Consider the following 23,657-nt stretch of genomic DNA (forward strand, 5'->3'; position numbering starts at 1 on the left):
ACGCAGCCGTCGACTGTCCTCTGAAATAGTCCATCTTCACCCTCCCCCCCCAGACTACCCATCTGTCTGTCCGACTACCCTCTTTTGAGCAAGCGCCCTCCCACTTTAGCCCAGCTCCACCTCCCGGTGTAGAGCTTGAAGCTGGGATACAAGGAAGGGATGGGGCAGAAACTGCCCGGGGCAGGCGAGGGGGGGGGGGGGGGGCGGGGATAGGTACTATTACTGTGACATCATCCCTGGCTGCAAGGCCTAAAGAAATCACTAGGGTCACTACGCCCTTGAGATGACATCCTCCTGATTTATGCTCATCTTGTGCCTTAGCTTTTGTTTGTTTACCTATCAGTTTTTCATAACAAGTTCAAAGGACTCGAAGTCATGTCCTCACATTAGCTACTCCAAGGGTACATACAGTACAAGCCCTGCCTTGCATGCCTCTTTAGTAAAAGCCAAAGTTAAGAGAAAATCTCTACCAAAGAGCCTCTAGCTGCTGCTCATAGCTCCCAGAGCGTTGAGGCTAAATATTTCCACGAGTAGAGAGCGTTGTCCCAGGCTGGGGTTAGGCCTGGTTATCCATATCTGCTTCCAATGTCTCGCAGATTGCAAAGCCCGAGCTCTACGCCGAGTTTCTTCCTCTTCGCTCAAACTACAACTCCCAGGATGCCCTGCGACCTGGGAGTGCGCAGGCGCGGGAGTGACGGAGGGGGAACCAGCCCCACAGACAGCGCGGTGGAGCAGGGGGTGCTACTGGCGGGCGGATCCGGCAACTCCCTGGGAGGCAGACGTAGGCAGACCGGCGGGCGCTGGACGCGGAGCTGCAGGCAGTCCTCGCGCGGCAGGGAAGGAGTCGGTGGCCCCAGCAGGCGTCAGTCAGGTAAGTCCAACCCGGTGCTTTCCAGGAAGTCCGTCTGCCGGCGCGGGCGGGGAGGCGCCCCGGCCATGGTGGCTGAAGAGCGAGAGGTTGCTGCCTTCCAGCCGCCGGCCCGGGGCTCCGTCCCTGCCGGTCCTTGTCGGGGAGCCGGGGGACGCTGAGGGCTGCTTGGAGCGACTCGGCCCGGGTGGGGGCCGTGGGGCGCGCCGGGCGCCGCCTGCGCCGGAGGCGCGCGAACCTTGAGCCGATGAATCACTTGGGGGCCCGGCCTCCGGGTTCGGGACCGGCCCCCTCCCGCCCCTCCCGCCGCAGCCCGGGCCGCGCAGCCCGCGGTGCCTGCCCCCCTCTCGCACCCCACCCGGGCGTAGTTTGGGGGACGGTCATCTTAAACGGGTTTTCTCACCAATACTCCTTCAAAGGCTTCTGCTTGTTGCAAGTGGGAAAGAAGAAGAAGGGAGAAAAAAAAACCTTAGGGCACACCCTTTTTTTTTTTTTTTTTTTTAATTGAAATCTGGCTCGTCTTGCACTCGCCGTTTGGATCTGTCTGCTCTGTCTTAGAATAAACCCCTGGCTCCCGTGCGGCACAGCTGGACCCGGCTGTGAAGTTTGTGTGTTGGTTTCTTTTGAGAACGTGACTGGGTCGTTATGTTTTTTTTGCCTACAGAGGTTGGTATGTTTCCCCTGCAAGCCTGCATTCTGATTATTAAAAAAAAATGAGAAACAGCCGCAGGTTTTTCCCTTTTTGTTTTATATTTAGTTAAGAATCGCGTTTCCGACTTGCCCTTGGCTTCTCTTAAAAACCAAAAGCCGTCTGGTAATGAACACTGCAGTAAAACTTATCGCAGGAGGTCATTCTTGAACAGGAAATAAGCCTGTGGAGACTTAAATTAGTTATATGAGCTCTCCCTTGGTTTGTAACATTTTCATGCAGCTCGTGTTTCTTTTTCTGAGAATTATTTTTTCCGCATATTAAATGGATTAATTAATTGGCCTGTCAAAAAAAGAAAAAAACCAACCTCAGAAAAATAGCCTTGTCCAGCCTCATTCACTTGTGCTAGTCTTTTCTTCCTTGTCGTAGGCACCTTTTTACCCTGTCACTTCTTTAAGAGCCCTCGGTCGTTTTTTATTATAATACTTAGACTCCCCTTTCTAACACATTCCTACGAAAGGAACAAAGAGGGAATTAAAATGTCAGGTCCAATGTATTCTGACTCTTTCAGTTTGCTTACTTTTCAACCTCCCAGGATTTCTCGCTTGCTCATCTTTAAAATGAGGTTGTTGGACCTGAGGACCCTAAGATTATTCCAGCCCTAAAATCTCTGCTTTTTAAAAATTCATTTATTTTATTCATTCAGGAAACATTGGCCACATGTGTCATGCCAAACCCTGTGCTAGGCATGAAGGAACAAAAATGAGTTCTGGAGGCTGTTACTGACCTGCTCAGTTTCCTTTAATCATATTTTTATGACTAATTCCAAAATTTTGTTATAAACCCTTTAGGCCAGATTACTCTGTACTAATTAACTTCACCTGAAGTTAAATACGTACGGGTAAAACCCCATGAAAAAGATCAGTTTCACTCTAATCAGAGATTTTTCAGGTCTCAGCTACTGGCCCATTGAAATAAGACACAGGTTCTGTACAACGTAAAGAACTTGAATGGCATAGGGTGGTGCTTCTCAAACTTGAACATGCATAAATCACCCAGGATCTTGTAGGTTTGATTGTAGTTACTATCAGAGACCAACCACACTGAATGTCAGGGGTTGGAAGATGCTAAAGATGTTCATGTTCATAATGACAGTACAAGGATAGGCGCTGATAGCTGTCTTATTAGATGCACAGTAATGGTTTTTTCCAGTTCTCAAGTTAAAAAAAAAAAAATCCTATTCACTCTAACAAAAATAATTGCTTTTACAAGCTTTTTCTTCTCTCTCCTTCTCCTCTTTCTGTGCTGAATCCTCACAGTATTTCCTCCTCTCTTATCGTCTTCCACCCTCAGCTGTCTTCATTCACATTAATCCAGTAATTCACTGCTTCAGCATGTGTTTTGTCCTTTCCTGTACAAGGTACTGTTGTAGGCTCCTGGGGAATACAGACAGTAAGACATGGTTTTTGTCTGGGAACTTACTCTCTTTGAGATTAGGCATATGTACTTGTTTTTAGTTCATCGCGCTGAGAGAGCCATCTGTGGGGAATAAAAACATGCGGTAGGAGTTCAGAGGGAGAGAGCTTTTACAGTTGTGGGGATGGGAAACAAATGAAGTCATCTTTTTTCCACTCACTGGTCATCTCTGTCTTCCCAGGCTATACTCTGTATAGTGTTTGAGTGTATATGCCGTATCTACAATAGAATACAGTTTTGTAAATTTATTTACTTGGAACCTGAGGTGAGCTGGATATATGAAAATCTATTAGATATGAGCAGTATCATAGGGAGGGTGAGAGGTGGTGGGGATAAAAAATATACCTAGATAGAGACCAACAGAGGGAGAGAGGGGAAAGATGAAGAGGAAGGAAGACAGTGGAGGACCCAGTAAAACAGGAGGAAAGGGCTCAGTAAGTTTTCAGGTGTCAGTCTAATGTACGCTGCTCTTGTTATTTAGGCTGAATTATCAACTTTCAAAGATCAAATTAGCTGGCAGACTTTTTTCATGCTTTCAGTCCCCCTTAACTTAAAAATTATGGACTTTCTCTTAAGTAAAATAATTGAGGATGGCATTATCCTCTAGGCTGTTAGAGTGGCTAGAGCACTATTGTCTTTAGGTCATCTCCCTTTCTAACTGACATTTGATTTACATGCCTTATTCTCATTCAGTTTTATCTCAAGCCTCTAAAATCACAACTATAAAATCGTATTGAGAGGAAAATGGTATAGAAAAACAGAAAATTCTACTCTACTGGACCTGTGACAGTCTATTGGGTACACATATTGAAATCCTGAAGAATCAGTATCTGTCTACCCATATGTGTCTGTAATCCATTAGGTTATTTATAATAATGAAGGCATAGAGGTGAATAATTCAAAGTGGCAAAAAATTGAAAATGTATGTGTAGTAATGTAGATTTCATTTGAAACAAAATCATTAACCTATGCCTTGAAGTAGAGTCCTACTTTGTATGTTTTATGAGGTATAATTAACATTCAGTAAAAATGCACATACAGTATCTTGAGTGTGTAATTCAAGGAGTTCTCATAATTTCATACAATGTAACTTCTACCCAAACAAGCTAGAAAACATTTTATCACCATGGAAATTTCCCTCATGTCCCTTTCCAGCCATTTCCCTCACCTACCTCCTCTAAAGGCAACCACTTTGACTCCATATTTCTGACACCATAGATTTGTTTTGCCTAGTCATAGACTTCACATAAATGGAATCATACAGTAGTATGTGCTTTTTTGTGTCTGACTTCTTTCATGTAACAATGTTTTTGAGATTTATCTGTGTTATGTATCAGTGGTTAGTTTGTTTTTTATCACCGAATAATATTCTGTGGTATGAATATACTCTGGTTTGTTTATCTGTTTTCCTTGTGAGAGATATTTGCCTTATTTTTAAGTTGAGCTATTATGAATAAGGTTGTTATAAACATTCTCTTACAAGTCTCTTATGCATATGTATTTTCATTTCTCTTAATAAATACCTAAAGTGGAATTACTGAGTCATAGGGTAGATGTATTATTAAAAAACTGCCAAAGTGGTTTATATATGAGTTCCAGTTGCTCCACATTTTTTTTTTTTTTTAATTCTCACCCGAGGATATGTTTCCATTGATTTCAGAGAGAGGAGAGAGAGAGAGAAACATCGATGTGAGAGAGAAACATTGATCGGTTGCCAACTGTACCTGCCTGACCAGGGATCAAACCCACAACCTAGGTATGTGCCCTGACTGGGAATTGAACCTGCAACCTTTTGGTGTATGGGACAACGCTCCAATCAATTGAGTCACCCAGCCACGGCTCTTTTTGGCTCCACATTTTTAATGTCACCAATTTTTAGTGTTGTCAGCCTTTTTTTATTTTAGCCACACTAGAAGATATAAAATAGTACCTCATTATGGTTTTAATTTGCCTATTCTGGACATTTCATATAAATGAAATCATACAATATATAGTCTTTTGTGACTGTCTTCTTTTGCCCTTATACACTTAACAGTTCATTTTGAGGATCACTGAAATACAGGCAAGGTTCCTTCACAGATGTGTGCACTTTTTTATCTGTAAAGATATACACTCCCTCCGGTACATACACTCAAACACCTACACACACTCACAAAAGAGGGAACACAAACACAGCAAGACAAACTTACAAACTAAGGTAACTGATGCAGAGATAACCCTTTACAAGTAAACAGTTTCATATCTGGGTATATCTAAGCACTGATATCACTACAAGTACATACAAGTGAACACAATCCCTGAAGTGTGTGGGAGAAAATGAGGGCTAGGTGGACAAGAGTAATTGAGAGCATGATGGCAAGTGAAATTTACTTAAAGTATATTCTGGTGTTTAAGGCAATTCCTAGAGCTTTTAGTTAAGTTTTTTAATCAAGTAGTAGTTGTCTAGTAGGTATATATTTAATATATATAGAGACTTGTAGGTAGTTCCTTAGCCTGTTGCATAGAGCAAACCCTTTGAGCAGGATATTATTAATCATAATTATAGAGTAAGGGATTTGCATATGGAAATTATAACCAACAAAATATTTTGGTTCCCTGGGTGTGGGGTTATCAGTTTAATGAGGAATTGTGAAAGAATATTTACTCGATATATTCATATCAGTGAAAAGGAAGGAGGCCCTTTAAATGTTTACATTATAAATCTGACATCTATTCAGTTGCTTGGAGTAAACATGGCAAGATTTGATACAACACCAAGATTTATTTTTGTTCGTGGTGGATTCAAGTTGGTATTATTAAATAACTGCTCTTTTTTTCTTTTTTCTCGCTTTAATATGACCACTGGGGTGCTATGGCAAGAGGATGGGAGGTGGGATGGGGGTGAGGAGGTGGGTAAGAAAGCTTGATTTGACTGGGAATTATCAATAAGTATGTGATTATTTGAAAGTCAAGGCCCCCTAGCACCCCCCTCAATTTTTGTGCTGTTTGTCCCTAAGATTTACTATTTCTTGGAGAAAATTATAGAACTATGCACAGAAATGGACCACAACAGATTTGCACATTTTCACCTCTGCATGGCCTTTGGTGCAGCTGGGCCCTTCTATTAGTTATCAGTACACCCTCTACACCTGCCTCTAGTTTCTTGAGCCCACATTATTACTCCTCCTTGTCAAATCATGTCACATCCTCCTCTCCTAAGACAGAGGAGGACATCCCAAGTCAACTCCTGGGTATAGTTTGCTCTCCACCAGAGAGTAGCATTTGTTGCTGCACTCAGCCCCTTAGCCTTCCCTCCTGCCATATCTTCTTTTCTTCCTTTCTTTACCTTCTTTTAAGTAGGACACCTCTTTTTTTTTTTTTTAATTCTCACGGGAGGATATTTTTTCCATTGCTTTTCAGAGAGAGTGGGAGGGAGGGAATGGGAGAGAGAGAGAAATATCGATGTGAGAGCATCGACTGGTTTCCTCCTGCCCCAACTGGGGCCTGGGATCGAGTCTGCACTCGAGGTATGTGCCCTTGGCCAAAATCAAACCCGGGCCGACACTAACCATTGGGTAAAACTGGCTAGGGCAGTAGGATACCTCTTCAAAAAGATGTTGTTTCAACTGGTCTCTGAAAGATGTGAAAGGCTTTAAACATGAGAAAAAGGGTTCGGAAGGAGTACTGTATATCAGGTGTAATGAACAGTGTGATCTGAGGGCTGGACGCAGAAAAGCATGGAGCTGTATTTACTTCTTGGCTGTAATACCTGGTGTGTGAGAATCACTCCTTCCCCTTTACTTTTCTTCCTCTCGTTTCCCTGGCTCCCTTCCCATGTTCTTTTGATCTGTTTGCTTAGTATATACTTCTCCCCACCTCTGTCTAGCTAAATTTATCCTTCCTGACCACCCACAGTGATCTCTGAACTTCTGTAGCACTAATTTCCGTACAATTTTTTTGTCAGTTAATTATATATTGCCTTGATTTTTTATTTTTTTTTTAAGCTTTATGTGCCTGTATCGTTTTCCCAAATAGAGTTAGTCAAGGTTCTTAGGTCTCAGGGAACACAAACCCACTTAAGCTAGCCTGCTAGAAGGGATGGTGTCAGGCCTGGCAGTTGTAGTGGTTGTTGCTGTAAGGCAACGAAGCTCCCTGAAATGAGCCACAGCTGGAACCCAGAGCAGGCACTGGGAAAGTCCCTGTCCTCCTTCCTCTGTCTTTGTCCTGCATGGACTCTCTTCAGCTTCTTTCTGTGCCTTTCAGCCCCCTTCTAGAACATTACTTTGATTATCTTAATTACTGAGTTTTTGTTGCCCTCTCCAATCTTGCATCTGAGGGAAGTGCCTGCCTCCGCTACCCTAGTCCTGCTCCATTCTCTCCTTTACAGACTGGCTCTCATGGCTTCTGCTTTCCACCTTAGCTTCAGCTTAACTGTGACTTTGGCTTAGTGTGATGTTGCCTCCAGACTGGATGATACATGATCTCTCAACTGAGGTTTTCTTTCCCAGCTTTCTAGATTCCTGGAGAATTTAATTTTAGCTGTCCTGCTTGGGTTGGGGGTAATCCCTGTACCAAACATCTGTGAGGGACAGGGCATTATTATGTGGTTGCTTAGGCTGTATACTTCACAGGGCCTTCGGTAAGGGTGCCCCAGACAAGGTGATTTAGGGTTGGTCATCTCCAAACATGCTAATTTTGGTACCAGAGGTCAGGTATCTTTTTTGTATCTGTACTGCGTCTAGCAGATTAATAGCTAAAAAGTAGGAGTGTGTCTTATTTAGTATCTGTTTATTGCTATGACTCTCTGACCATTTGACCATTAGGATTAACTTTGGGGCATAACAGGCTAATCAGAGGAATATGTGTGTGTGTGTGTGTGTGTGTGTGTGTGTGTGTGTGTATTTTTTAATCCTTACCTGAGGACATGCCCTGCATTAGTTTTGAGAGAGAGAGAGGGAGAGAGAGAGAGAGAGAAGCATCGGTTGGCTGCCTCCCAAACACACCCAACCAGAGATTGAACCCACAACTCCTTGGTGTATGGGATGATACCCCAGCCCAGGCAGCAATATTTTTAATATTTAAAATAAATTACTAAAATTTGTTACCATAATTTGGAAGAGTTATAATTTTAGAGCAAATTAAATATTTTAAACATATTTTCTAGAGGTGTAGAATATTGATAAACAATTAAACAAAGAGTGATAATAGGTCTTTATTGACTTTGCCCCCATTCCAGTTTAAGATATGGTAAAACCAGGTACTCCCAACATTGATCTCAGACCTTACTAATCCTCCCCCCCCCTTTGTTACTTTATTATACATTTATTTAGTATCTACTATGTTGCAGGCACTATGTTGGGCTGACAATATAAAAATAAGTGGCTACCCTCAAAGTTCTCACAGCTTATAGAGATGATTATAATATTGTGAGATAAATGTTAATGGAGGCATGAACAAAATGATTTAACCCTCTCTTCTGTTTTGTGTACAGTCATCTCTCTTTTGTATTCTTATTTTTAGTCCTATTTCTCTCGCCCAATCTCTGCAATTAATTGTCTATTATATGGATCACAGTATGGTAATAATCACATTTACCTAGCATGAACTAAGGTAGTATTCCTTAAAAATGAAGTTTGAAGATAATTAAGAATGATTTTATTAGCCAATCTTATTGAACAATTGCTTTGTGTCAAGAACTGTTCTAAGGGATTTATATGTATTAATTCATTTAATAAGTTAATATATTAATATGTTAGCTCCATGAAATAGGTACTAGTATTATTCTCATTTTACAGGTAAAAAAACAGAGGGATAAAAAATAGTACATCATCTTACCCAAGATCACAAGGCCAGTAAAAAATTGAAATCATTTTAAAAAGGTTTTTTAAAATGTAGCATAACGTTTTTCCTGGTTTTGTTTGTTTGTTCTGTTTTTTTAATACATTTTTATTGGTTTCAGAGAGAGGAAGGGAGAGGGAGAGAGAGAGAGAAACATCAATAATGAGAATCATTGATTGGCTGCCTCCTGCATACCCCCTACTGGGCATGTGCCCTGACCAGAATCGAACCGTGACCTCCTGGTTCATAGGTCTACACTCAACCACTGAGCCATGCTGATTGGGCTTTCCTCGGCTTTTTAAATGGAGCCCTCCAAACTTAATTTAACTAATCTGATTTGGAGGCTATAGAATTTAGACTTCATTGGGTATTATTCTCTGCTGTTGAATTGCCTTCTGAGGTTGTTGCAGTTTATAGGTTATTGGTAATTGCATTAAATTATCTCACACTTTTTGTTTTTTAGTTACTATATAGTTTTTCCTTCTCTTTTGCCCCCAGCTGTTGTTTCTTGTGAATTACTGTCACTTCAGTAATTTGCTTCTGTTAATGTATAGTAACATAAAAGTATTAACATGGCATAAAGTACTTTATAGGGGCAGTGTAATAAAGTATAAAAAGCATGGATTTCAGGTTCAGATTCACATCCACTATTGAGAATTTATATGCCCTCAGCTCTTTATCCCCTCTGCACCTCAGTTTCTTTATTTATAAAATAGGGATAGTTATATTTTGCAGAGTTATATACGATAGAGCACCTGGTATGTAACCGGTATACAAATAAAAATGGATTCCTTTCTTTTTCTCTTCATTGTATTGGAATATAGCATATTTGTTAATCTGAGAAACTCAAGTAAATGAAAAAAAATGTTTCTAAATGTAAGTAAGATATAGACAGTTTTATTCTGTCATGTAAAACTAATAGTTTACAGTTGGTGTCATAACTGTTAATTTTAGAACTACTATCCTGAGCTCCTCTTTTGGTCCATATACTATACTCTCAGTAACCTCCTCTCCTTCTCTGCATTAAATTAAGTTGCTTTTTACTTCAGTGTGGGTCTCCTGATTTCCCTTGTTTGCTATTAAAGGAAAAATGTCCTTTAGCCTTTTTTAAAAGAACCTGTGCCAAAGCAGATCTTATGACCTTGGGGGTAGTAAACCGAGCTCTTGGCCAATAGCAATGATTTCTCAGACTTCCCTTCTTTCATTAGTTCTTCTTTTTCAACTATCACATCTTAAATATTGTTTTTCTTTCCACCTCCAATGCTTCCATTTCTTTTTTCTCCAGAAACTATCTCCATGAGCTGTATGGTTCTCATATTTCAGTAGTTTTATATAGTTTGGATTTTATTTATGTGTATACGTATTTGGTAGTTTTCATTATCATTTATAGTGAACGCTCCTTTCTTAAACACCTTGCTTACTGGTCATGAGTATACACGTTTCCATGTCCGAATGTTGCTAAACAGTCACGAATAGTCAAGGATGGAAAAGTAGCTCAAATCACCAGGGTTTTTTGTTTTGTTTTGTTTTTTGATCCTCACCCAACGGTATTTTTCCCATTGCTTTTCAGAGAGAGTGGAAGGGAGAGAGAGAAAGAGAGAAAGAGAGAGAGAGAGAAACATCAATGTGAGAGACACATCGACTAGTTGCCTCCTGCATGTGCACCACTGGGGGCCAGGGATCGAGCCTACAGCCGAGGTATATGCCCTTGGCTGGAATCAAACCCACGACCCTTCAGTCTGCAGGTCCACGCTCTAACCACTGAGCCAAACCGGCTAGGACTCACCAGGTTTTTGTTTGTTTTTAAATATGTTTTTATTGATTTTAGAGAGGGAGAGGAGTAGAGAGAGAGAAACTTCAACATCCATTGGCTGCCTACTGCATACCCCCTACTGGAGATCAAACCCACAACTGTGGTATGTGCCCTGACCGGGAGTTGAGCTGGTGACCTCTTGGTTCATGGGTCAAAGCTCAACCACTGAGCCACACTGGCGGGGCACCAGTTTTGTTTGTTTTTTTAAACAATTTATTTTGTCAAGGTACAATTTACTTATCATAAAATCTATCCATTTTAAGTATACAATTCAGTAATACCAAATAACTTTTCCTATCAAAAACTTCAGTGTTCTCTTTGGCCTGTAAGGGGATAGTCATCTTGCCCTTTTCCTTTTGTGCCCAAGATCACTTATGGTGGGTTATGTGTATGTTGCTCTGGCTGCCACATGGTTACTTACAAGTTCCCTATCTCTTGGTTATTGCTTCAGTTATTCATTCTGGATGTAATAGCACCTCATTATGAGGTTTTCTATAGTTGGTCAAGGTGGTGGGGCAGTGCCATTTTCTTGAAGAATGGCTCCCCTCTGCCCGATTGTCTGAGAGAACTCATTCTCTCCCCTTAGGTATTCTCCACCTGATGAGAATCACATCTTAACTCCAGTGCATACCAGATGTCTTTGGTTCTATATTCCCCACCTCCCATATGAGACATCAAGACATATTATGCAAATTGTAGACAGGTGCCTCTTCAAACATAACTGCTTCTCCATGTTAGTCTGAAAATGAATTTAATTGCCATAGCAAAACTTGGTATGTCCCCAGGTCCCTGAGATTGTTTAGAGTGAAACCAGTGGTATCCCTAAAATCACAAGTGTGCTGCATCTCTGAAGGTGTGTATAAAATGCCTTCATTGTGGGAATGAGGCCTGGTCCATTGAGGAGCATGCAGTCATACCAGTTGGGGCACCAGACACCTGAATCAAGTATTGGAGCAAAATGGTATGGTTCACCTTGAGCATTGTTAACCTTCAGAGTAGAAAAGAAAGTAATTAATTAGGGTTGGTGGAGCTTTGGAGAAAATGGATTTGAACTAGTCTTTGAGGGGTGGAGAGTTTGGATAGGAAAGAGAGGTGAAATTTGGGAGTGGGGTAGGGAGGATTATTGAAGAGAAGTGCACACCATTGTGGGGGGAAAATGAGGCCAATGTGAAGCTGAATTTAGGATGTTTGTGAGACTATGAGGAAAACAAGCTCATTCGAGCAGAGGATTCCTAGTAATTATAATTGAAAGTAGGAAGGTGGAGTTTTATCAGGATCACCTGAGAAACTGTCAAAAACACTTAAAAATTTCTAAACAAAGGAATGAAATGTAAAAGGGCTGTTTCAGGAAGCATAGTCAGGTGACTATGATCAAGATCTTTAGAGCAGGAAAACAAGAGCTTAGAGTCAGGCAATGAGTTTGTCCCTGGGGGAGAGCTTAGTAAAGCATTGTTTTTACTTCCTCTCTTTATGAGGCTTCAGAAATTTAACTAGGTACTTGAACCGTTGCAGGGAAGGGGTGGGATTCAGGGACAGGAGGCTTTGAAGGCCTGCTCAGAACATCAGAAAAATTAGTTATTTCTCTGTTTTCTTAGGGAAAAGGAAAAAACACCCCAAAACTGGCTCCAATCTCAGTTTCAGACTTTCTTTTGAGGGTGAGGAAGGGTTGGATTAATTTTTTTATTTCTCTATCTTCCCACAACCAGTAAAAAAACCAATACAATCAACTCAGGTACAAGGATCCAATATTTAAAAACATTAGAATGCAAAGAAGGCCAGAGTTTCAATTGTATAAGGACTTTGGTCCCAAGTTGTGGAACTTGGGAGAATATATAAATATATATCATTTTAAGTGATTTTTGCTATTTGTCTCATAGATTGTTAGTCTTTTTGAAAAAATTAATGTTCTGAAATTCTTTTAATAGGACTCTGATGGCTAATGCTTTTTGTTTTGCTTTTCCACCAAAGCACTTTGCTATTACTTGGGTGTAGCATGCATAATTCAAAAGTCAGAGACAATATTTGTTACTGTTTTTGCATTCCCAACATCAAAATGCAGCAAACGATTGAGTTCTTTAAATAAAAATAAAATAAATGCACATGATACAAAACTCAAAAGGGACCACTGGATATGTAGTAAACATGAGTGAACACTGTCCTTGTATCTTCAGCTCTCCAGTTTGTCTCTGTTTCTTGTGGATCCTTTTTGTACTGGAAAGTCGGCTCTAGTGGGTCTGCCTAGGGCCAGCTGGTAGTGTGTGGGTTCTTGACTTGATACAGAAAAAATTTCACAGGAGTCCAGGTGAATTTTAGAGGATGTTTATTAGAGCTGGGAACACTGAAACAAGGAAGGGCCTAGGGTAACAGAAGAGATTGGGTGGGAAAATGAGCCTGGGCTGGGCTGCTCTGGCTTACTAAGAAGTCAGAGAAAAGGGGGCCTTGGGATGGATTCAGGGGGTTTGCCCAGGACAAACTGCCGCTGCCCATAGCTTCCCTGATTGCGAGCCTCGTGAGGTCCCTAGAATTTAGGAGATGCAAGCCTGTGGGGGAAGGAAGGGGGAAGAGAAAGGTTTGGGCATGCTGGGACCTTCATTTTTAGGGTTTTAAAGGCTGGGAGTTTAGGGGAGGATCTTAATCAAATATTCATCATTTTTATGCTGCAGTGCCAAAATGAGATTCCCTTAACTTCATCTGTGCTTGGGTGTGGTTGGCAAATGGCACTGATTGGATTTCTGCTATCACCTTGAGTAGGGTGATTCAAGCCACTTTACCCTCTGGTTGGGGAGGAGAAGTGCAAACCATTTACAGTGGCTCCTCGGTTTTCGGACGTCTCCATTGACTAACATTTCGGTTTACAAACTCCGTAAAACCGAAGTAGATGCTTCGGTTTTCGAACACGCCTCGAAAATCTAACATGCCACATGGCTTCCGCTGAGTGCAAGGTCCTGAGGCCTAGCTTTCGGCTGTTCATCCCTCGGTTTTCAAATGTTTCAGAACTTGAACTGTCTTCCAGAATGGGTTACATTTGAAAACCGAGCTACCATTGTACACTTTAAGTGTCGTTGGTTTACAGAAAATAGGATTTACTAGATGGCTGCAAACTGCTCTTTATCTGTTTCGCTGTTCCACTTGTCCTGGCTTACTAGCCTATCTCACTTTCAGACTTATTCCCAAGGTACTTTTTAAAAGTTGAATGATCATAGCCATTTAGATTTGGAAGGACCTTAGGGGTAATTTCTTTACCATTACATTTTTTGTTATACTAGTGAAAAGTGGGTCAGATTTGAGGAATGGATGTGGGTCAATAATGGGGTTGGATGGCCCCTCTAAAATTCCTTAGAATATCACTGTCTGAAACTAAAGCCTAAATGAAGCCTGTTTCCCAAAGACCTCTTTCTAAATCCAAATCTGTTTTTCTTATTCTGAAGTTTTTTTCCTAATGTCTCCCAGTACTGTCCTACTCTTGAGTGTCTTGGTTTTCAAATTTAATTAAAATAAAGACAATAATTAGATGTTTTAAAATTTATTTTTAAAATAAAATAAAGAACAAGGCAGAAATAAATATCCTACTTTAGTATTTTTACTGTACTAATAAACTTTTTTGCGTTTATTCTTATGATTTATGATGTATTGAGAATTCATGTCTTCATAAAAACATTTCTAATTTTATTGTGGGAAAATAAGAAATGATCTGTAGAAATTTGCTCTATTTAGTAACTTTTCAGGAAAGCATTTATTAATACAATCGTTCCACTCTAACCTTTTTTTTTCTTTAGTACTTACCAGCATAGGCCCATGTTTGACTTCATTGTTTACTTTTTTTGTTTAATCTGTCTTTCTGGTTTTTCAGGTCACTTTCCTGAATCACTTTATTGTTTTTGTGCTTTTCTCTTTTTTTTTTAACTTTATTTAAAAAACCTTCGGTGCAATATTAAAAAGCAATACAGCCAGCTGAAGCATAACCAACAGAAAGGGGAAGAGTAGGGAAGACCCACTGATCTCACCCCAGCTGTTCCCAGGAGATGGAGGATGGGGGCAGACCAAGAAGGGTCCTAGTTGGTGGGGGAGGGAAGAAAGGCCACCCACCAAAATGAACAGGGAGAACAAATCATTTATGTAGGAAACATCTGGCTGAACTAAAGATCTAGGGGAGATAGGAAGCCCCTGTCTCCCCCCCCCCCCCCCAAAGTGTTTGTGCTTTACTAGCATGATTCAGCTTTCATGTTTTTCCTTTCTGCTCAAACATTGTTCATCCTGGCAGTGATGAGGGTAAGTTAATTTTTCCCCTCAAGGTTGGGTTAAATAACATTTCCTTAAGATCATAGACTATTAGAGATAGAAGAGACCTGAGTCCATTGAGCCCAGGGCTAAAATTAATAGGCTTCATACCTTTGCCAGTCTCTTTCATCTGTTAGGTAGTAGCTGCCCGAGGACTGAGGCGGACTCTGCACTCATTGGGGAAAAGGCTGTGTGATTTACAGTGTCTTTTGTGGACTTGCTTTATTTTGACTGTTCCTCATATAGCCCATGAAGCTGAGAAGTAAGTGACTTGCTTAAAGTCACAGAGCCCTTAAGGCCATAGATCTACTGACCCCCCAGATCAGTGCTAGGAGCTAAGTGCTGGGCTTTTTTATCCCAGAGAATTCTGGTATTCCTTCTGGCTTTGTTTGTTTTTCCTTTTGAGTGAGAATTGAATTCTGTTAGATACTTACCTTTGTCAGTTTGTTTGGGAAAGACTCAGAAGTGTTCTATCAGGCAGTCTAAAGATAGAGAGGATTCTCCTTATTCTAGCCAAAGGAAGGGGGATTGAGTTACATCTAGCTAAAATTTAGAACTTTTCATTTATTTTTAAAACTAGGTTTCCCCCTTAAATATTTAAAAGTTGTTACTATCTTATTTCTATTAGAATCCAACCAGACCCATCCTCCCCCCAAAAGGGAAAAGGTTGAATTTATTAGAAACAATGAATTTTACTAAAGAGAGATTTTTGGTTGATAAGAAATGGCATGGAAGAATTAAAACACTAGTAGAATGACACAGGATAGGGAGACACTTTAAGGAAGGACTTTATTTTCAACAGTTATCTACAGTACTATTTGACATTTTGGCCAAGATTATGCAATTACAAAAATAATACACACACACACACAAGTAACAATAGTAACTATATATTGTGTGTATATTACTATTTATTTTGTGATCATTGATTTGGTAAATCTTCATATTAAAACCGTCCTCTGACATTTTCCACATCTTGTGGGCTTATTTTGGTGGTTAAATTAGTTCTTATAATCCCTTAGAGCACTTTCTTCCCTGTTTTACCAAAACCTTACCTTTTTAAAATCTCTAGAATGGTGATACTAACTTTCATCCAAAATTATTTGATGGCTTATTCACTGTTAATAATCAGATCTGCAAGCATGGCTAACTTCAATCATGTACCTCATCATTCTAGGCACATTTTGTTCAGAATAGTTGATTTCTTCAGGGATAGTTTCCTCATTTGGAGGTATATTTTTCTACATAAACACATTTTCAGTTGAATAATCATGTACTTATTAATCTTTATTGTGGTACAAATGTTGATACATAGAATTGCTAGAGGATAGGATTCTGCATACCTGTGGGTGTAAAAAGAAAGTAGAGAAGGAGAAGAGACACCCCAGTGATGGATTCTTTTCAATGCACCACTCAGGCTGGACTCTAATGTAAGGTGGCAGGAGAAGGGAATTAGATTTGTTTTCACTATATGCCCAGCTTTTCTGGTCACCATTTTTGTAAATTGAGAGAGAGAAAGTGTTTCAAAAGAAAATAGAAAAGCATTAAGCTCTTACATTTAACATTAAACCTATAATTGAATATTACAGCCTCTGTGCCTTGTTTGTGCCATATCTTTGATCTTGTGGTCTCTTTTTTTAATATTTTATTTTTGTTTTATTTTTCATTATTTATTTATTTTTTAATCCTCACCTGAGAATATTTTTTCCATTGCTTTACAGAGAGAGTGGAAGGGAGAGAGGAGGGAGAGAGGAACACCGATGTGAGAGAGACACATCATTGGTTGCCTCCTGCACGCGTGCCCTGACTGGGCCCAGGAATTGAGCTTGCAACCCAGGTACGTGCCCTTGGCTGGAATCGAACCCAAGACCCTTCAGTCCTCAAGCAGATGCTCTAACCACTAAGCCAAATCAGCTAGGGTGATCTTGTGATCTCTTAAATTACAGTTTGAGAAACATTTATAAAGTAGGGGCCCTAGAACAAGAATCTGTTCTGTGCAGCCCCGGCAATGTAGCTCAGTTGGTTGGATCATCTTCCCCATACGCCAAGGTTTTGGGTTGGATCCCCAGTCAGGGCACATACAAGAATCAACCAATGAATGCATAAATAGGTGGAGCAACAAATCTCCCCTCCCCTCCCCTCTCCTCCCCTCCCCTCCCTTCCCCTCCCCTCCCCTCCCTTCCCCTCCCTTCCCCTCCCCTTTCCCCTTTCTCTCCTCTCCCCTTTCCTCTCCCCTCTCTCAAAATCAATCAGTAAAAACAAAACAAAAATTTTAAAAAGGAATCTGTTTTATACAATTTTCTCAAATTCTTTTCCTCTCATTCCCATGGTTCCTTTCCTCTCCCCATGTCCCTACCCTACCTCTCCATTCCAGTGCCTCCCCTCCCCCAGAACAGAACATTAAATGAAAGGGGCACTTAATAAAAGTATGAAAATATATATATTGATTTGAAGGTAGGGAAATTGGTAAGGTTGAAAAAGGAATTTTTCAGAATTAAGGGGAAAAATCTGGCCTGAAGGCTAGGAAATTGACAAGGGATGAAACTGAGGAAAGATGTTAGCGTTTTACCTTGGGTTCACTGCAAAAACTTCAACTTGCTCTTAGCATGGTTTCTTTTAGACCTAGCCTAGTTTATTTTAGGATTTTGTATATAGTCCAATGCTTACTAACTTAGTGGATTAAGAAAATTCTTGCAAGAGGAAGAATGAGTCATAGCGATACTTCCCTTTGGGAGAAAAAGAGAAAGAATACCCTCAGATTAGCCTCTCTGTTATATACTTGGAATTGATTCAGCATTTTGATTGATGGCTAAGCACTGATAAGCTTCTCTTGCAAGCCACCTCATGTTGTATTTGGTTTTGTCCACAGTATGACTGGTAGAAGGCTCTTTTAGGTTAACCAGCAGAGAGAAAGAATTCTGTAACCTCATTACCCTGAGAAACTCATTCAAATGATGTCATTTCTATTTTAAGATTTTGTTGTTTGTAACAACTTTTAGAAATGCTTCAACATTTGTTAATCTACCCAGTCTATTAAATAACCCACACACCCACACATACCCCGCCCCCCCCAAAAGAAGAAGAAGAAAAGGAGAAGGAGACTGAAAAACATTTGGTACTGAGAAACTGTAGGTTAAGGGTGTGGCTCTTGCGGCATTGGTCTTAGGTATGCACAGACTGGGTTCCCCTCTGACCTTGCCCTGTATTTCTGATGCTGCAACTCCACCAAAAAGAATAAAGAGAGGAGTGGGCTAGGACTAGGAGCTGTTTTGGCTGCCTTGAGTCAGAAAAGGAAGTGGGGTACTCACATGGGAGCCACAAAGTCTCTCAGTAGTCTTGTTGAAAGAGTGTTTTTGAAGTAGTATGAGCACCTTGTTAACTGTTTCCTTATAATAATCACAGAAATGATCTGACTGCTTTGTACGTAAAGGTTGCCCTCAGTAACCTGCTTCCAATTAAATCTCTTTTGTTTTGGCCCTAACAAGTTTTTCTGGGCTGCCCTCAAACTTCAAGCTTTCTTTTCTTACCTTATGCTTTGGGGATCTATAGATCTCATTTTTTAAAGAATTCAAGATGGTGTCAGTAGCAATGGCAGGAATGATAGGACTGCTTAGCTAATCTCATACTTGAGTTGGTTAGTTTCCATGAAACTTTTTTTAAAAATTTTATTATTGTTTAAAATATTACAGATGTCCCTTTTTCTCCCCAATGACCCGTTCCCCCCCGTTCCTTCCCCCTCCCCAGTCCCTCTCCCCACCATTGTCCATGTCCTTGGGTTGTGCATATATGCATATAAATTCTTTGGTTGCTCTCTCCCACTCCACCTACCCGCCCTCCTCCATCCCTCTGACATTCATCAGTCTCATCTATGCTTCCATGTCATTGAATCTATTCTGTTCATCAGTTTATTAAGTTCTTTAGATTCCACGTATAAGCGAAATCATGTGATATTTGTCTTTCGCTGCCTGGCTTATTTCTCTTAGCATAATATTCTCCAGGTCCATCCATACTGTCCCAAAGGGTACGAGATTCTTCTTCTTTACAGCTGCGTAGTATTCCATGGTGTAAATTTCCCACAGCTTTTTTATCCACTCATCTACTGATGGGCGCTTGGGCTGTTTCCAGATCTTAGCTATTGTTAACTGTGCTGCTATATCCTTTCTGATGAATGTTTCAGGATTCTTAGGATACATTCCTAGGAGTGGAATCACTGGGTCAAATGGCAGCTCCATTTTTAATTTTTTGAGGAACCTCCATACTGTTTTCCATAGTGGTTGCACCAGTCTGTATTCCCACCAGCAGTGTACTAGGGTTCCCCTTTCTCCACCCCCTCGCCAGCACATGTCGTTTGTTGATTTGTTGATGGCAGCCATTCTGACAGGTGTGAAGTGATACCTCATTGTGGTTTTAATCTGCATCTCTCTGATGATTAGCGACGTCGAGCATTTTCTCCTGTGTCTCTTGGCCCTCCGTATGTCTTCTTTGGAGAAGTGTCTATTTAAGTCCTTTGCCCACTTCTTAATTGGGTTGTTTGTCTTTCTCTTGCTGAGTGCTATGTGTTCTTTGTACACTTTGGAAATTAGCCCCTTATCAGATTCATCCTTGGCAAATATGTTTTCCCAGACTGTGGGGTTCCTTTGTATTTTGAGGCTGTTTTCTTTTGCTGTGCAGAAGCTTTTTAGTTTGATGTAGTCCCATATGTTTATCTTTTCCTTTGTTTCTCTTGCCCTTGGAGATGTATCAGTGAAAAGTCCACTAGGTGGGATGTCTGTGACTTTACTGCCTATGTTTTCTTCCAAGATTTTTATGGTTTCGTGACTTACATTTAAGTCTTTTATCCATTTTGAGTTTATTTTTGTGTATGGTGAAAGTTGGTGGTCTAGTTTCATTCTTTTGCATGTATCTGTCCAATTTTCCCAGCCCCACTTATTGAAGAGACTGTCCTTACTCCATTGGATACTCTTGCCTCCTTTGTGAAATATTAACTGACCATAATGGCGTGGGTTTATTTCTGGGGTCTCTGTTCTGTTCCATTGATCTGTATGCCTGTTGTTGTACCAATACCAGGCCGTTTTGATTACAGTGGCTTTGTAATATAGTTTGAAGTCTGGTAATGTGATCCCTCCCACTCTCTTCTTTTTTCTCAAGATGGCTGCAGCTATTCGGGGTCTTTTTTAGTTCCATATAAATTTTCGAAATGTTTGTTCTAGGTCTGTGAAATATGCTGTTGGTATTTTCATAGGAATTGCATTAAATTTATAAATTGCTTTGGGTAGTATAGACATTTTAATGATATTAATTCTTCCAATTAATGAACATGGTATCTTCTTCCACTTGTTTATCCATGAAACTTTTACACAGAATAATCAACTACCATTTTCTGAATTTTCTCTGTGCAGAGCAACTACCTCACTCAGATGTGCCCACATTTTGGTCAACCATAGCATCCCAAGAACCCCACGAAAATCGTTATTTAATGCACTGTCTTTTAGGCTTCATTGTATAGAAGAGTCAGTGAACCAAACAGAAGGATAGATTTAGCATCCAATTTATTTCCTTTAAAAAATATCTTTACTATAAAAGTAATACACATTATATACAACTAAAATGAAATGTTTTTTCATTTTTTAGAAGTTAAATACTATGCACATAGAGCTTTGGATGTGGTGGACACAAAGTGCATTTTTTTGGTTATAATTAGTGTTATCTGCAATCATAACCTTATAAAAAGGAAATGACCTTAGGAGACTTAAAACTCCCTTGCACTTGAGGAATCTGCTATATACTATCAGAGATAGATATGCATACTCCGCCTCTGCTTTTAACAGTGCCAAGAATAAAGAGATGACTTTCTTTGCTCCAGCCTGCTCCATGAAAGAATGTTCCTCAAACCAACAGAGATGAAACTCAAGCCTAACATTAAAGAAGAGAGCATTTAAATGCTTTAAACGTTAAACTCTCCAGGCAGAGATCACTTATTTTAAAATTGTTTCCAGATTAATTCTGAAGCCAGGTCCAAACAAAAAAGAAAAAGGAATGTTGATTTGAAATTTTTACCAAAGCAAATTGAAACAGATACTTATGAAATTATTGGATGTTAAACCATATCCAGTTCAAAAGATTACATGGATATTTATCTAGAGGGAATATTTTGATCCTAACTGCTATTATCTAATATATGTCAACATTGAAATACTTTTATTTAAAAATAAACTATGTAATCACTAAAAGTTTTCTTTGCCATGAAAGGATAATGAGACTACCAGCCAATAGACAATATGTGAAACAAAATGACAAGGCTGAATTTAATACTATAACAAGGGAGAGCTGTGCTGGTTAGGCATAGTCTCTCTGAGCAGAGGTGACCAATTTATTATACAGGGTTTTGGGGAAGTGTGGAATTCCTGGACTGGCAAAGTTTTCAAGGCCATAGTGACACGATTTGTAGATGCAAGATTATTTGGTGAGTCTGTTGATTGGTTGGCTGTCACTTAGAGTACTGTTTACTGGAGGGGGTCTATTCCTAATTGGCTGGCCTTTGGAAGTGAGAGGCTGAAGGTGATTGGTTGACTTGCAAAGGCAAATTGTTGATTTTTTTATTTTATGACTTCTTGTTAAAATGCTACAGAAAAATCTTCTCTATGTTTGTGGGAACTTTTAATTCTAATTCTCCATATTAAATACATACAATTAGTTGCACAATGCAGGCATATTCAGCAGGTCCTTGAATAATGTTTTGTTCATCGTTTCCCTTATAACATTGAGAAGGTACTGTAGGAACTTAACTCTTTATATCAATTATCCTGTTGGTAAAATTGGTTTCATTATATATATTTTCGCTTAAAGTTGCAGAACTTATTGATGATGTTAGGTGAGGACTTATTGTATTTAAATTTTTTTTTGAGGTATAATTCCGAGTAAGGGGAGAAAATCTTAAGTGCACAGCTTAATAAACTTTTTACGTATGTATGTACTTGTGTTTAACTACCACCCAGTTTAAGATATGGCACCTTTTCATCACCCCAGAAATTTCTCTGATGCCTCTACCTTATCAATACCTCCTAATAGGTATTTCCATTTCTATGGGTTAGTTTTGCCTGTTCTTGAATTTTATATACATGAAAGCATGTAATATGCATTCTTTTTTGTCTAGCTTTTTATGTTCCTTTCAACATAATGCATGTGAGATTCCTTCATGTTTTTGCACATGTCAGTAGTTGTTCTTTATTACTATGTAGTATTCTATTTTATGGCTATTCCACAATTCATTTGTGTATTCTCTTGTAATAGACATTTGCGTCATTTTCAGTTTGGGGATATTATGAATAAAGTTGCAGTGAACATTTTTTACATCTTATTTTATTAACATAACAAGCTTTTCCCTTTAGTATATAGCTGGGAGTGAAATTGCTTTGTCATTATGGTATGAGTTGTTTAGTTTTAGTACATATTGCCAAATAGTTTTCCAAAGTGTATGAATCAGTTTGCACTCCACCAGCAATTTATGAGAGTTTCAGTTGCTCCATATCCTTGTCAACACTTCAGCTAGGCCTTGAAGAATGTGTAGGGGTTTGATGGAGGACAGAGGTAGATGAGAAAGAATGCCTTCATTCTAGAGAGAGGGAACAAAAATAAGCAAAGGCATAGAGACCTAAAATTTTTTGGCATATTTGGAGTATAGGCTGTGTGATGGGGAGCAGCTGGAGATAATATTGGAAAGTTAGCTAGGACCAGGTTGTAAACTTTGTATTTTATGCTGAGGAATTTGGATTTTATCTTATAGGTCAGGGGTTTGCAAACTTTTTCTGCAAAGGGCCAGGATAGTGAATATTTTAGGATTTGTAGACCATCTGGTCTCTCTGTTGCATTTATTTAACTTTGCCATTATAGCAAAAGAGCAGCCATGAACAATACATAAATGAATGAATGTGACTGTGTTCCAGTAAAACATTTGCCCATTGATACCATAGTTTGCCTAATCCTGTTGTAGGTAATATGAGTCTATATGGGGGTTTTGAACCAGAGAACACTTACTGAAATCAAGTGAAGCAGTGGCAGAGTGAAAAGGAAAGTATACTGTGGCAACAGCCCCTATAGACTTTGGGGACTACTTTAACAATTTTTTTGGTCTGTGAATAGGACAAGATAGGCCGCATTAAGAGTGGAAGACTTAGTTACCTGAGTTTACATGATGTGAGAGCTTTCTAGAGCAATGGATCTCAAAGTGTAGTTCCTGACTGAGGCCACTTGGGAGTATGTTAGAAGTGCAGATCCTCAGTGCTACTGCAGACCAAGTCAGTCAGGAAACTGAGGGTGGAGCCTGGAATCTGTCTGTGTCTTATCAAGCCTTCCCAGGGATTTCTAAAACTTGAAAACTGTTACTCCAAAAAGTGAATTTAAGGATGAAGAATTAAACAGTCTGAACATGCCAGAATTTCAAATTTATGTTTTCTACTTCCTAACTTATCTGGCAAAACTAATTTTTGTTTATATATAAACTTCTTGCTTACATATATTTTAAATGACTGAGGATTTAATGCTTAGTAAAACTATTCCTGTGTTTTGTAAATTGTCTGTTACTTTTTTATTAATTGTATTTTACATTAGCTTGGGGATTTAAAAAAGTTCCTGTAGCCCTAGCCAGTTTGGCTCAGTGGTTAGAGCATTGGCCCTCAGACTGAAGGGTCTCAGGTTCTATTCTGGTCAAGGGCACATACCTTGGTTGCAAGCTTGATCCTGGCCGAGGTTAGGGTTTG

At 39.7% G+C, this 23,657-nt stretch overlaps 1 protein-coding gene across 1 annotated transcript in view; it reads left to right on the forward strand.

Annotated features, from left to right (window-relative positions):
- The first annotated feature begins 679 nt into the window (after positions 1 to 679).
- The window catches only part of TMOD3 (tropomodulin 3), a 65,945-nt gene continuing 42,967 nt past the window's right edge, over positions 680 to 23,657 (forward strand). Inside the window, exon 1 of the mRNA XM_081119449.1 lies at positions 680 to 871. The gene's annotated coding sequence lies outside the window, so the exon portion shown is untranslated. The remainder of the gene's footprint in view (positions 872 to 23,657) is intronic.

This window comes from Miniopterus schreibersii (assembly GCF_964146895.1).
Source record: "Miniopterus schreibersii genome assembly, chromosome: 1".
Taxonomy (NCBI): Eukaryota; Metazoa; Chordata; class Mammalia; order Chiroptera; family Miniopteridae; genus Miniopterus; species Miniopterus schreibersii.